General features: G+C 38.7%; 2 long non-coding RNA genes across 3 annotated transcripts in view; one reads left to right on the top strand and one right to left on the bottom strand.

Annotated features, from left to right (window-relative positions):
• Positions 1–209, top strand: part of LOC119616809 — a 29,082-nt gene extending 28,873 nt beyond the window's left edge. For both annotated transcript variants that reach the window (XR_005232861.1, XR_005232860.1), the window contains exon 4: positions 197–209. This is a non-coding gene — a long non-coding RNA (uncharacterized LOC119616809). The remainder of the gene's footprint in view (positions 1–196) is intronic.
• Positions 1–9,101, bottom strand: LOC108248685. The gene is made up of 5 exons (XR_001809151.3): positions 8,589–9,101; positions 8,464–8,498; positions 1,403–1,487; positions 881–1,137; positions 1–201 (listed from the first exon to the last, which is right to left on the bottom strand). It is a non-coding gene; the product is annotated as an uncharacterized LOC108248685 (long non-coding RNA).
• Positions 9,102–15,612: the final 6,511 nt, after the last annotated feature.

Genomic DNA, 15,612 nt, shown 5'->3' with positions numbered 1-15,612 from the left:
GTCTGTGTGGTTTCCTGGATGCTGTTTCAATCTGTCTGACCTCATGTTCATCATTGACCTCTCCAGTCCCTCCCTCTGTGATGTAGAGCTCTGTGTAGATCTGATTCAGAAAGGTTTCTTTTCCTGCTTTAGCAATCCCCTCAAACACACACTGGAACTTCTTCTTCAAAAATGATTTTAAGTTATGTTGACAAAGAGTTTCTGAAGATAAACAAAAATGAACATTATCAGATAATATTTTTTGGAGTCAGGAATATACTTATTTTCATCTAATCAGTGACTGAATATTTTTGTCCCATGTTTTGTGACATTTTAATGTGTCATTAATCCAGCAGGTTAAATCTTTAGAGATTTAAAATCTTCATCCTCTACCGAGGACTTCAAAATTGCCTCTCCAATAGATTTTTGTTTAAACTTATGTTTTGCATTTTAAAAGTTTGTGATAAAAGCATGTTACAGATGAAATTATTTCTTTGTCAGTGAAACCAGCCAAGCTTGATGCCATCTCGTAGAAACTACTGAGCTCCATACCTGATGAACATGGACCACCTGACGGCTTATTTGGCACAACTTGTGAGGTTTGTTTTGTTGGAAGAAAATGTACCTGAAGTTATGAACTGGCTGTTTTTAATTCTCCTATGGGCATTATAAATAATGCAGAAAATGTACAAGTTTTTATTTAATCTTCATATAACAGCTGTGTAAAAATCCAAAAGCACAATGGTTTAAAAAAAAAAAAAAATATATATATATATATATATATATATATATATATATATATATATATATATATATATATTTGGAGACTTTTTTTAAAACAAAGTTTTTGCTTCTGTATGCTGCATCAAATGTTTCATGCCTTTTTATCTCTCTGACTGACCTTTCTCCAGCTTCATCTTCTTTAAAACTAGGTTTGTCACCTCCATCACATGATCTGAGGTATACATCTCAACCATTAAGTCCACTGTATCGAGCCTGTCTGCTTTCTCCAGACGGGCCTTTTTCATGGCTTCAAACCCGTCTTGTGGTTCAGGATTCTGAAGGTGCCAGTGGAAAAGTTTCAGCTCCTTCCATAATAAATCTTTCAGTATGTGCATCAACTGATGCTTCACATCAGAAGTGTTCTCCATCTTTATCCTGCAGAAACATCATGGGACATTTTTACTGCAAAATCATAATGAATTAAAGGCCTTCATGGAATGCATATCACCCGCCACCTTTTATGTCAGAGTGTTAAACTAAAATCATCTTTGATAAGAAGGGGTGGAGTTACTGTAATACCATTTTGTTTAAAGTAAATAATATGCATGATCTCATGTGATATTGTAAGACCTTTTTAAGGTCACAGAGTAACAAACACGCACACAGACACACTCACTCACACTTGCACACAGGTACAAACCTTATTGCTCTCTCTTCACCTTCAGCAGCAGGCGATAACTATCCTGTAGATTTGTCTTCAAACAGCAGAGTGATTAAACTTTGTGCTGAAATAAGAAGTCAACATGTTCTCCAAACATTAGAGAGCAGAAACAAACAGGAAAGTTCCTGAAGACAAAGTACAAGGATGAATCAAAGCAAACTTACAGTTTGTTCAAACAGTCCAAAGTGCTGAAGAAGAAGTGTGTGAAAACGTTTGAATCCCTCCCTGAAGCTCCAAACTTGATTTATTTAAACCATGTCAAACTAGTGTTGATTTAGTTTGCTAAACAAAAGTTGTGTATTGAAGATCTCCCATTTGAAATCCTGTGGTAGACCATCTGTCATCACAACAGGAGACACTCCAGCTGCTAAGCCAGCTTACCTTTTCATGCTCCTTCTGTTACAGCTTTGTAACTACCTCACTGGCTGCCTGAGCAGCATAACAGCAATAAGTTCACTCCAACACATAATTTCATATTGATCCTTTCAGTAAGACATCCAAGAAGAGTCTGAGGTCTGGCTTGAAGTGTTTTTTGAAAGAATCTTGTGACAAAATGTGATTGGCTTACTGGAATAAGTCACAGCCTCACCTCACAGGTTTAAGGGACAGGTGTCAGTATCTCACCTGCAGCAGACAGTAGTCACAGCTTTCTCAGTTCAGAGATTCAGGGAGGAATTTAGATGTTTTTACACACAGAACTGTACTGAGACCAGCTGTCAGACAAGTTGTGAACACACTGAACTATTTAGGATGTGGAACAGGATACTCTCATTAACTGAAAACAAACAAGATGTCTGAACATGTGGTTAAGCTGATTTAACTGAAACACTTTGTTGTTGATCAGAGTGTGTGCAGCCACACCTTCATGTGTTCAGTGTGAAAATATGTGGTGTGACGGGTCAGACTGAGTGGGAGTCAGAGGAAAGTTCCCGTCTGAACACATGAAGCCTTCTCCTGACAAACACACGCTTCAGCAGCTCTTTGATTCTCAGTGGTGGAGTGTGGCTCTGTGTGGACATCAGCTGGTTCCTTTTTACATTTTAATATTGTTTGTCTTTTATTTAGATACCTGACAGTAGGTTTTATCATATAAACAGTGTAAATACTACGACAGAAAAAGTTCTCTTTCAATTTTAGAATTTGACAAAAGGGAATGTAAAATTACTGAAAAAGATTTTACCAAGTTTTAAAGATAAATAATCTCTGGGTGCATTTTAACAAATATCTGAACCAGTAACCAGGTTGGACAAATGTCTAACTTCACAGTAAAACTCTGGCTGTGATCTGTGGCCTGATGTTTATGTCTTGACTGACAGAAACATCTGGCCAACATATAGTCTGTATCAACGTGTATGTAATGTTCTACATTGCAAACTAAAGAATAATAAACATGTTATCTTTATAAATAAGATCGTCAGATTTTCACACTATTTTTCCTTTCACTTGCTTCCTGATTTGTTGTGACCCACAGCAGAGCTGAGCAGCTGACCATCCAGTCAAGCTCAGGTTCAATCACCAAGGTCAGTCACCACGCCCAGGCCAGGCTTCACCACAATCCTTCAGGCCCAGCTAAGGTTCTACCACCGGCCACTAGGCCCAGCTAAAAGCTCAGCCCAGGCTCTACCAGCAACCTATCCTCAAATGACATGCTGTAGAGAAAGAAATTCCCTCGACCCAACAGTCTGAAGGCATCATAATGCCTCCTTTTTCCACAGACGTCTATCAAAAGCTTCTTCAAAAGGTAGCAGTACTGGAAATGAAAATTGATCAACTTACAGTATATTTGGAGGTAAATGATAAATATAGGGATGAGACCACTTTAACAATGACTCAAAACAGTGGACAAAAACAGGATAACAGACAGCTAGGAGAACGCCTGTGCAAATTGTATTAAATCTACCTGAATCCCTCTCTGGAACTTGAACTTGCTTGAAGCTGAGCCTTAGCATAAAGACATGGGAGGACATATACCAGCCAGAACCAAATGTCCAGAGATAAGTGAGGAAACTGGTTGACCTTCACTGCTATCACACAGGAAGAGTTTTTCAACTCCAATACCAAGAAGGAGGATAACCACCTCAAAAAGAAGTAAAACCTAACAAACCCAAAACACATACAACCAATTGCAAAACAGATTTGCTTCACTTTTATTGTTCCCCTAAAAAGAATGCTTATCTTCTAACATCTGAGAAAGGTATGGGGCTAAATCAAATAGTAAAAGGTTGCAGAAAAAGCTAACTACTGGGCCTCAAACACTGACAGTAGGTGATGGAGCTGTGAATGATATAAATGGCTTTTTCAGTGAGAAAAACACCAAAGTACTGTTTTCCTAAAACACAAAGTCTAATACCTCAAAAACAAATATGAAGATTGTTGCTGAACATCTGACTGTGAAATCTGTCAATACACACACACAGGAGCCCTAGAAATTGTAAATGTCATGACCGGCGGAGAGCATGATGAACCCAGAACACAGACTCATCATTCAAAAAGGAAACTAATTTATTAAAATAAAAGATGACGTAGCAGCAAAAACTAAACTAAATAAACAAAACGGCGAGGCGAAGCAAGGCAAGGCAAGGGAACTGGACAGCACGAGACTAGAGACAATAGACATACCGGGGGACAATGAACCAGTGGGGTAGTGGAGAAAGTGACCAGGTTTTAAAGCTGAGGATGATATGGGAAGTGGGCACAGGTGAGTGATTACAATAGCGGACAGGTGGAGATGGGCGTGGCAATTAACAAGAGCTGACAGAGATAAGTGGAGAATGATGACAAATGGGGAACAAACAGTAAACCAAAAACAACAAAGACAGTAAACCAAAACCAAAAGAAACCAGAAACAAAACACTAAATACAAAAATAACACTACCAAAACAAAACCTGACAGTGAAGCAACAATCAGAGGTACTGAAACAGGATTTTATTGACCTGCTAAATACAGTTTGATATTTGGATACTGAGGTGTATTTGAGTGGACCTCTGCCACCAGCACAACAAGGAGATGAGATATTCAGCAGGCTGGTGATGCTTAATATATTGCTTAAGGATACATGTGTCACTCAGTCAGTGAACTTCACTGACAATTTCTATATGTTTTGACAACACAGGCATTTATTTAAACAAATGGATATTTCCATAATAAGACAGGAGTACAGTTGTTGAGCTCTAATATTTTCTACTATGTGTGATGGATACTAACTACCCCTGCCAAGGACAGGATACAATATACTCTGAAACAGCAAATAAGACAGCCTTTTGTAAGGTGGCAGATTTTGATGGAGGCTTCAACTTTAAAAACATCCTCACTAGGGACGGATGGTATAATTGGGCTAGTAGGGATCAGCTCTCCCTGGTCTCAAGAAAATCCCAGTCTTTACAAAGGGCTAACATTTTACAGCCTCATTCATTTATTATCTTTCGTGTTACAGAATAATTGACGGCCGTCTTGTCCCACCTCTTCAGATTGCTGCTCAATTGGGCTAATTTAGTTCAGCCCTGTTGGGGTCTGGAAGTCTTTTCTCTCTGTTTTGCCTGCTGCTTCTTCCTTTTCCTCAGTAGATGGTGCCTGACCTCTGCTGGCTGAGGACGGACAGGTGTTTCATATCATGACCTAATCAAGAAGAGGCCTAAAAGGAGCTTTCTGCCAGCACTTTTTCACTAGAGTGTTAACCTATGGGGTATGTCTTGTGCTCTCTTGGTTCCTGGCCTCTTCACTGAAGTTTACTCACATCTCCTTGTGTCTCTTTCCCAGGTTATCTCTGTGCTGAAGTTTCAGCTCCAGAACATTTCTCAGTCTTACACCAAGTTTTAAGTCTCCAAGTCTGCCTCACCTCCTCAGGTTCATTGCTGGCAGTTTCCTGGAAGCTCTCCTTGAGAACCACCTCTGATTGAACTCTGCTCACCCTCCTAGCCACCCTGCTAACCACCACCTTGCGCCACCAGCTTCAAGCTCTCAGACCTCACTCATCTCTCCCTGGTGGCGTACCATCAACTCTTCTGTAAGCAACCTCTCCAGTCATCCATTACTCATTCATTTCTTCTTAATCCAACCATTGCACCTCCTCATACAGTCGAAGACCCGTTCCAGAGTTCCCAGTCCAAAACCATCCTCTTCAGTACTCAAGTCCTTTTAATAAACATTTTAAATCTGCGTCTGTCTCCTGTGTGTGTTCTGCATGTGGGCCAAATCTGTAACTAAAACCATGACAAGCCCAGGGTCAGCCCAAAGCCCCGGGCTTTAGCCAATGAGGGTGGACATACGATAAAGGGCCTTGAGCGTGACTGTATGTGGGTGTTGTTTGGCTTAGCCTGAGTAGGTACGATTGTGAGCAAGATGAACATAAACAAGATAGATTATTTAATATCTCAGATGTTTTCCTTAAAGGGGATCTATTATGTATCCTTGAACAAGTCAGGATAGGTTTGTGGGCTGTACAAAACATGCTCATTACATTTATTACACAAAATCATTCTCAGATATTGAGATTTGGCCTGATCAGTCCTGCCTGTTTTGAGCTCATTTCAGAATGAGTGGTTTTAGGGCTTATTATGCTGTTGTTGGCTATGACCCCCCCAGCTCAGTGTCCCGTCTCAAAACATAAAAACTCTGAATGATTAAACGCTGCAGATTTGATGCAGATTTATATCAGTATTAATTCAAACTCTGAGGATTCTGACTTAGGGACAGGGGCACTTAGCGGTTCCAAAGCGACATTTGCTGAGCTGGACACTGGCAAACTGCGGTTTGAAATCTGACTGATAGCCAGTTGGGACACCAGCAATCAACAGGTCCAAACTCGAAAAGTGTCCGAACAGCCGCCTGGCAAAGATCAGTTGTTGTTTTGTTTTTTTTCCAACTTTTCTTCACTTTTATTAACATAGTTCTAATGTTAGTTTAGACAAACCTGCCCTTTGCTGTTACAGCCTCCCTTTGCTGTAAGAGCAAAGGGAGGCTCTTTCAGCTTAAACAGGAGACTTCCATTTTTCCCAAAATGTTCTCATACAGTCCCCTTTAAGCCCTCCACTTTCTTCACCCAGTCTGAATGCTTTGCTTTTGGATTTCACTAACAAAATGAAGAATGTCGTCAGCATTGGAACTCAATTCACACCTCATTCAACTCCCATATCAACTCCTTTTAACCTTCCCTATTTTGTAGGTCTTCCCACTTCACCTACTTCACATTCAGTATAAGGAAGAGTATCGGACTGAGGCCTAAATTTATCCTGTGTGCCCAGATTAGAACTGGGAGTTTACCTCTGGCAGTGGAAGTGGGCAGATATAAAGGCCTCCCTGTAGAGGAGAGAGTTTGTGTTTTTTGTGACCCTAATGTGGTGGAAGATATATAAACAGAAGTAATACAGATGTATTTTGGTTATCTGAGGACAAAATCCTCAATTTGGATGTATGATCAGGAAATTTTTGCATTTGCTATTTTTGTTATTAAAGCCTGGGAAAGAAGACAACGAGGGCTCTATCCTGGTTGAGTTTAAAGATTTAAAGATGTAAAGGTATTTATATAGCTCCTGTGATTTCTATGTGGTCATTTTGTTCTCTGTGTTTTTGTTTGTGGAGTGTTTTATAAGCCCATGCGAGCTGGGAACATGTGGTGCATGACACCTAAATAACAACTATCAACCAAAAGTCATCAAGCCCCCAAACTTCCAAAGAATTATCACGTTTGTAAGTTTGACGGATATGCATTGGCTCGAGGCTACAATACTAATATCAGTAATATTCTATCCCAGAAAAAGTCAGGGCTCTAAGAAGTTCAGACACTTTTTTAAATCCCTGTCATGACAAGTAACATAAAAATTATTTAAATAATGAGAAATAAAAAGAGGACAATAATGATATTATTAAAACTTTTAAAATTGACATTTTATTCCTTGGTGAAACAAAGTTGACTGAATGTAGCTGTGGCACTATTCTTAATGAGGCAGCACCAGGAAATTTAAATTTTATAAATAAATGTCAAACTGGCAAAAAAGGTGGCAGACTAATTGTCATTTTTTAGTCTGTATTTCAGTGCAAGAAAATTACATTTGTTAATTTTAGCTCTTTTGAACATCTCTATTTCTTAGTGAAAGCTGAACTAAAAGTCATATGTTTAATTATTTATAGACCTCTAATAAATTCACTGAAGAGTTTGCTGATTATGTCAAATATCTGTATTAACTGCAACTTTTTAATAATTAAGGGAAATTTCAATGTTCATATAGACAATAACATGGGCAGTACTGTCCCTGAGCTTCCTCAAGACTCAGTTTTTGGACCACTTTAGCTTAGCCTATATGCTACCATTAGGTAAAGTTCTGCAGAAATTTAATGTTGGCTATCATAGTTAAACAGATGACACACGGATATATCTAGCATTGTCTCCAAATGACTACAGTTCAGTAGAGTTGTTATGTGACTGTTTAGCAAAAATAAATAACTCGGTGAACTAAAACTGCCTTCAACTGAATCATGACAAAACTAAGATAATTGTGTTTGTTAACAACTTGTTAACAACGTGAGTTGCTGTCTTTAAAAACAAAAAAACAACTCTGAAATCTTGGTGTGCTGATAGATTCTGATCTGACCTTTATTAGTCATATCAATCAGTCATATCAATCATTAATACAGACTTATACAGCTAAAGAACATATCTAGATTGAAAACCTTTATATCTAAAACAGATTAGGAGAAGCTCTTCCATAATTTTACATCCAGTAGGCTGGATTATTGCAATGGTCTTCTAACTGGACTTCACCAAAAGAGCATTAAACAGTTGCAGTTTATTCAAAATGATGCAGCTCGGGTTTTGACAAGAACTGAGAGATCTGAGCAAACTACTCCAGTTTTAAAGTTTTCATACTGGCTCCCAAACTGCCATAGAATTCATTTCAAAGTTCCACTGTTGGTTTTCAAATCACTAAATGGTTTTGGTCCAGATTTCATGAGTGAAATATGAACCCAGCAGAGAAATTTTTGTTTTTATGGGAAGTACATTGTGTTACAATGTGTATGAAATGTGCAATATAGATAAAGTTACCTTGCCTTGTTGGGTGATGGTACGAAGCCGTTTCCCTGCAGGGATCAACAAAGTTTCTGTCAGAGTGATAAACTGCAGCAACACGTCTGTTTCCAGTTTCAGAGACAAAAAAAGCCTTAACATACCTGAAACAGACTCAGAGCAGAGACGCTGACAGACGACAAACACAGTTTTCCTCTCAGATCCAAGAGTCGGCTCAGAGTAGCTGGATGCTGCTGACGGAGCTGAGTCCGATCTCTGCTGCTGAAAACACAGAATGACTCACAGCAACAAGCTGCTGCTGATCATCATAACCTGGAGAACCTGAATTTTCACTTCTTAGGAATGTTTTTCTGTGTCTGTTTCCTCATTCAGGTAAAAGAAAAAAGAAAAACATTTTAAACTGACAACAGATGAATAAAGAGAAAATATCAAAATCTTCTCTATGCCATAGTCGTCTCAATGCTGGCAAAAATATTAAAAACTGTTTGTTGTTGTCCTTTATTTTAGGCTTTACAAAAACTACCTGTGGCTAAAATCTCATATCTCCATGTATACAGTACTTTTAGCAGTAATGATAATAAAGATACTTCAGTCATTTAGATAAAACTAAATCATATGTGTGCCTACTTTTTATGAACCTGTCATCTGCCTTCAAGACATTTCAGCCCGTCTTCTTTTAAAAAGTCTTATTTTGTCTGTTAAGATAAACCATAAGACAAAAGACCCTTCCTGAATAAAGTACCTGATGATATGACTCTGACTGCTTGCCTACAGGATGTTATTAACCCTCCTAGTCTCAGTATCTTGACCACCTTGTCACTTTGGTTGACAGCAGCTTTTTAAACCTCAGTATTAGTAAAACCAAGCAGCTGGATCTGAGAGAAGTGAAGAAAGGCTGTACAGGGCCCGAATTCAGGCCTTTGACTGTAAAAAACAATAAACAGAGCAGGTTACCCATTTTAAATACCTGGGAACTAATGCAGAAAAATCTACTGACTTTCCAATCACATGCTCATTATATCTACTGAATTAGAAGGTGAGACAAAAGGTTGTTTACTGAGTGCTTTAACCTCTAATATTCTATCTTGGTATGATAACCTCACAAGTAAATACACTGCCTGGCCATAAAAAAAAGTTGCCACCAAAAAAAAGGTTACACACTCTAATATTTTGTTGGACCGCCTTTAGCTTTGATTATGGCATGCATTCGCTGGTTTCAATAACCTTCTGCCATGTCACAAGATTTATTTCCATCCAGTGTTGCATTAATTTTTCGCCAAGATCTTGCATTGATGATGGTAGAGTCTAACTGCTGCGCAAAACCTTCTCCAGCACATCCCAAAGATTCTCAATGGGGTTAAGGTCTGGACTCTGTGGTGGCCAATCCATGTGTAAAAAATGCTGTCTCATGCTCCCTGAACCACTCTTTCACAATTTGAGCCTGATGAATCCTGGCATTGTCATCTTGGAATATGCCCGTGCCATCAGGGAAGAAAAAAATCCATTGATGGAATAACCTGGTCATTCACTATATTCAGGTAGTCAGCTGACCTCATTCTTTGAGCTCATCCTGTTGCTGAACCTAAACCTGACCAACTGCAGCAACCCCAGATCATAGCACTGCCCCACAGGCTTGTACAGTAGGCACTAGGCATGATGGGTGCAACACTTCACCTGCCTCTCTTCTTACCCTGATGCACCCATCACTCTGGAACAGGGTAAATCTGGACTCATCCGACCACATGACCTTCCATTGCTCCAGAGTCCAATCTTTATGCTCCCTAGCAAATTGAAGCCTTTTTTTCCAGTTAGCCTCACTGATTACTTGTTTTCTTAAGGCTACACAGCTGTTCAGTCCCAATCCCTTGAGTTCCTTTCGCATTGTGCGTGTGGAAATGTTCTGATTTTCACTATTAAACGTAGCCAGGAGTTCTTAATGTTGTTTTCCTTTGATCGCCTTCGATCGCCAATCACAATCATTCAGGATTTTTTTTTGGCCACCTTTTTTCCTCAAAGATAATGGGTCCCCACTATCCTTCCAGTTTCTAATAATGCGTTGGACAGTTCTTAACCCAATTTTAGTAGTTTCTGCAATCTCCTTAGATGTTTTCCCTGCTTGATGCATGCCAATGATTTAACCCTTCTCAAACAGACTGACAGCTTTTCCACAACCACAGGATGTGTCTTTTGACATGGTTGTTTAAGAAATGAGAAGCAACTTATTGCACCAGTTACGGTTAAATAACTTGTTGCCAGCTGAAACATAATCAACCATGAAGTAATTATCCAACAGGAGGCTTGTATCTATTTGCTTAGTTAAATCCAGGTAGCGACTTTTTTGGGGGCCAGGCAGTGTATATTTCTTGAAGTAATGCATATGGCCACCACCTTTAATGTGAGAGTTTTAAACTGAAATAATCCTTTGCTGGAAAGTGACAGAGTTTGGGCTGTTTTGTAAATCAGGTTATCTGCTGTATCTCATGTGATGATGTGAGATCTCACATGATGTATTAGTGCTCAGAGTATATCATGGGGATAACTCTCAGCTACTACTACACAAAATCTAGTTTAATATCTGTTTAGATTTCTGGCTGATGTCAATTAGCTGTGGCAGCCATCTTGAATTAGTTAGCCTCCAAATGTTAATGAGTTGTAGATGTAGATTTGTTGATTTCAGATGGCTGTAGAAAGGAGCTCTCCCTGCTGCTCTTCCTGTTTTAGCAGGTACCTGTTCAAAAGAACGTGACTGCTCACACAAACTGAGAGGCACATGACCAGCAGAAACACCTCCACCGACTCTCACAACAGGTAACGTGATGCCAGTTGATGTGGCGGCCATCCTGAACTGTATTGACTTTAAAAGTAACTCAGTTGTACATGTTCATTCAGTGATTACTTTCTAAAAGTTTTATTAAATTCAATACAGTGATTCTTGAGTTATTTTGCTAACGATGCACACAAACACCCACAGGAACTATTTCTTTTTGTCCTGATTGGCTGACAAACATTGAAGACCAGACAATATGGATTAATAAATACCCTCACATTATAGAAACAAAACTTAGTTGTTAAAACCTTAATGTCTAGGAGAAGTATTCTACAGGGGCTTTAAAATAAACACCAGATCCAGTAAATAAGTCCAAAATGTTTAAATCATTTGTTAACATACTTGTAGGGACATCCACTGGCTGTGATAAAAGGACCTGCAGCAACATGCAGCATTTTCCACAAACAATAAAAGAAGAAAAGTTTCTTATTCTGGAGGTTTAGTGGAGGTGGTTCTTGTTTGACCCTGAAGACAGGAGGAATCTACAGAATGTTAGGAGGAAATAAGAGTTAAAAACAGGCCACACTCTCAGCTCCTCCCACCTGAAGAATGAGGCTCTGCAGCTTTGTTAGAACACCTGAGCTGCAGGTAAACAGCCTGGAATGATTTCTCAGAAGTCACATGATGGAGGAGAGAAACTCTTTGACATGTCTGTTCTTGTCAGAGTCTAACTGAACTCTGTTGTCTCTGTCTTGCAGTTGACCAACCAACAGAGTTTCAGCACTCGTTTAGCCCCACCCCCCGTCTCAGGTAGGTTCCTGACACCTGTTGCCAGATGCTGAATCAGTCAACAGCAGGGGCCACTGTCCTGGAAGTTTTAGGTTTTTCTGCTCCAACACACCTAATTGACCTCCTCACCAAATCATCAAGTTATCCAGAAGCATGTCCACAAGTCATTCAAGTGTTTTAAAGCAAGAGCACACCTAAAACATGCAGGAAAGCAGCCCCCAAGAAGTTTGACATATGTGGTCTACAACATGTTTCTACCTGAATTGGTTATCATGCTCCTGCTGCTTTGTGCTACTGAAAAACTCCTCTTTTCATTTTCTGTTTGACGAGAAACAAAAAGAAATGCTTTGGTCTCATGCATGAAGGTGTGAATTAGAGTGAAAATGACTCTGTATCAGGTTTAATGCTGTATTGTATGTTTTTAGAGAATTATGAAGCATTAGGCCTGATACTCAGTCATTTTCCTTCAAATTTACACCTTCATACATGAGACCAAAATATTTTTCTCATGAGCTAGGCAAGCAAATACCCTAATGACCCTCTAGTGGGAGGGGAGTGAGATTAATATGCATGTGAATTTAGCTCACGTAAACAGAGCATCTCATGAGGTTTAAAGCTTGAAACCTGACTCTCTCTAGTTTTAAATTGAGAAAGCTTTCCGACGGGAAACGGAACATCTTCAACTACAGAAAGGACGTCCAGTTGCTTCATTTTTTCTAAATTTTGTGGATTTGAAGTGTTGTGTTTCTTAACATTAGCAATCCCTAAAATAAGCAATTTACTCACATAAAAACAACTTTTACTTCAAGCTCAGGTCCTCTATCAGAAGTCTGGGAGCTTGAGAGTTCAGCTCAGTATCTTAGCTGTTCCTAGGACTCTTCTAGACAGAGATCTCTGAGGTTGTTCCTGGGATCTGTTGGAGCCACTCTTCCAGTATAGTGGGTCACAGTACCGAGTGCTCTGATGACCACTGGTACCGTCCAGTACCCTGCTGTCCTCCGACGGTCCACAAACTAATGTAATGAAATAAACTCCTGGCTGAAATGTTTAAGAGACACTCTGTCAGGACTGGAGGTGAGCATGGCAAACCCAATACGCAGAGTCATAATTAATAAATAAAAGATTTATTTTTAAATAACAAAACTAAAAACAAAAGCTGACATGGCAGCAAAACAACTATAACAAAAATCCAAAACGCAGATAAGGGCGAGGTGAGGCGAGACAAGGGAAGGCAACATGGAACATGAGACGAACGACAGCAACAACAACCTACAAGAAACAATGAACCGGCAGGGGAGTGGAGAAAATGAACAGGTTTTAAAGCAGAGGATGATTAAGGGAAATGGGCACAGGTGAGTGATTACAATTACTGACATGTGGAGATGGGTGTGACAGGTAACCAGAAAACTACTGAGCAGAGGACAGGTGAATAGTGACAAAACAGAACCAAGGTATAAAGAAGACAAAACAATACAAAGACAAGGACAATAAAGCAAATACAAGAATCCATCAAGAAAAACCTAAATCATAACACACTCTGGTTCTAAGTTAAAGAAAGGAAGCTGCTTCATTTTGCTGTTTGCTGCTTTAGCTGTGAGCTGTTTTAGGGTTAGGGTTTCAACTGCAGCTTCTTATTTGCCTGCACAGCCTCATGTGGTGGTGAGTTTAAAACTTCCTTGTATTGTTGTTTTGTAACTAAAACAAGGCTTTCATAGATTATGAAGAGGCTTTGTGAAAATTAGAAAAAAGTTATTTAGCTCTGTAGTAGCTTGTAGGTTAGTTATTAATCAAACTAAAGCTGTGACCTGATGTGGTTATGAACAGAGCATCATTAACTCCTGCTCTAATTAAAACATACAGACAGATGAAAGATAATACTATGATAATGCTTAGAATAAATATAAATATTTCTTTATTTGATAACTGTAATTCCAGTCTCTTTATGTCAACAGAGCTGCAATATTTATACATCAGCTGATTATTCACAGCATTGCAGGAGTTTAAATTTGTTATTTAAATTATGTTGGGAAACAAGATATCAGTAAAATTACCAGAGATTTAAGTTAGAACAGGAATAATTTTATGAAGTCACATCCAATCAGCAGCTGTATAAATGTCAGAGTGATGGTCCAGTTGTTTTGAAGAGGCTGTATGATCAGTTAAATTCATGGTTCTGATGGTAATGTCTTCTAAAATTCTCACATTTTGTTCTTACTGTAACAAAACTGCAGCTTTTTAGGGCATAATGTGAGCCTGTTAGTGAGTTCAGGTTTTTCAACATATTTCTTATACGGAATTATGTGAGTTGATTATAAAAAAATTAGTTCAGGTCAAATGAAATAATTTTACCTGAAATTAAAATCTCCACATTAAATGTTGTTGTTTTAATTTTAAAATTTAATTAGAATATAAAGTTTATTTGGGGATATACGTATATTCACCTTTGTCAAGAAGGTAATGTTGATTTGTTTGTATGTCTGTTAGCAAGATTACCTAAAAACTAATGAACAGATTTTGATGAAACTTTCTGGAAATGTTGGGCTTGTCACAAAAAAAGTGATTACATTTTGGTGGTGATCCAAACCATAATCTGGATCGTACTATTTTTTTAATGACACTATGTCCTCAGTTGAGGTTTTGCTTTACGAGTGCTCAAGTTCAACATGTTTTGTTATTTGACAGGTTAATATGTGCACACTGCACTGAAATAACTATTTCTTCTCTATAACTGTTTTAAATATCATTTGTGAACACAGGGCCATGCAGAGACCACTAAAGGGGCTGGTGCTGAAAAAAAGGCACATATAACCAGATTTTAGGACAGAATATTAGCAAGAAGCTCACACAGCTTTTACAGTTTAATATTATGATGTATTACAAAATTGTAAGCAATGAGATATACAATTAAATCAAATTTAGGGAAAACAATTATATAGAACACACAACCATGCATGTGTATTAAATGTTATTGGTAACAATTTCCTTCTGCAGGTCTCTTTTCCTTATAGGGAAGTATTGCAATATTTAAACCCCCAATTTAGTGAAATATGTAAATCAGAGAGCTAGATCACCTGATATATTTTGTCTTTACAGAATTACACTGTTAAAAATATAAACAGGGGCACAATGCAACCTTTTAGTGTACTGTAATAAAAGTCCCTATAATAAAGAAAAGCTGTCTGGTTTGCTATACTTGTAGTGGATGTAAAGATGGTCCATTCAAAACAGCATCAAACTTTAATGTGGAAGAGAAAAACAAAAATGAACTAGAACTGCAAGCAGTTATCAACGGGTTCCAAGCCCCCACGCTCCGCCCCTATCCGCGCGCTCCGACCCCGACGCCCCGCCGGCGTGGCTCCGCCGCCTCTCTCGGCGAGCGGGCCGAGGCGAAACTCGCCAGTACGGTGCGAACTCAAAGGCGCTTCGTAAGACGTAACGGTACAATTTGTGTAGAAAGCTGAGGGAGGAAAAGCTAACTGCCATTTGATACCACACAGAGCCAAAGAAATAAATTCATAAAAAATTCAATATTTATTTGAAAAATACAAAAATATTCTCAGATGAGCAAGTCTACATCTGTAATAATATGCATTTATCTCCATGTCTCTAAA

This window comes from Kryptolebias marmoratus, unplaced genomic scaffold (assembly GCF_001649575.2).
Source record: "Kryptolebias marmoratus isolate JLee-2015 unplaced genomic scaffold, ASM164957v2 Scaffold25, whole genome shotgun sequence".
NCBI lineage: Eukaryota > Metazoa > Chordata > Actinopteri > Cyprinodontiformes > Rivulidae > Kryptolebias > Kryptolebias marmoratus.
The sequence above is the reverse complement of the archived record's forward strand: the minus strand, read 5'-3'. Positions and strand labels throughout refer to the sequence as shown.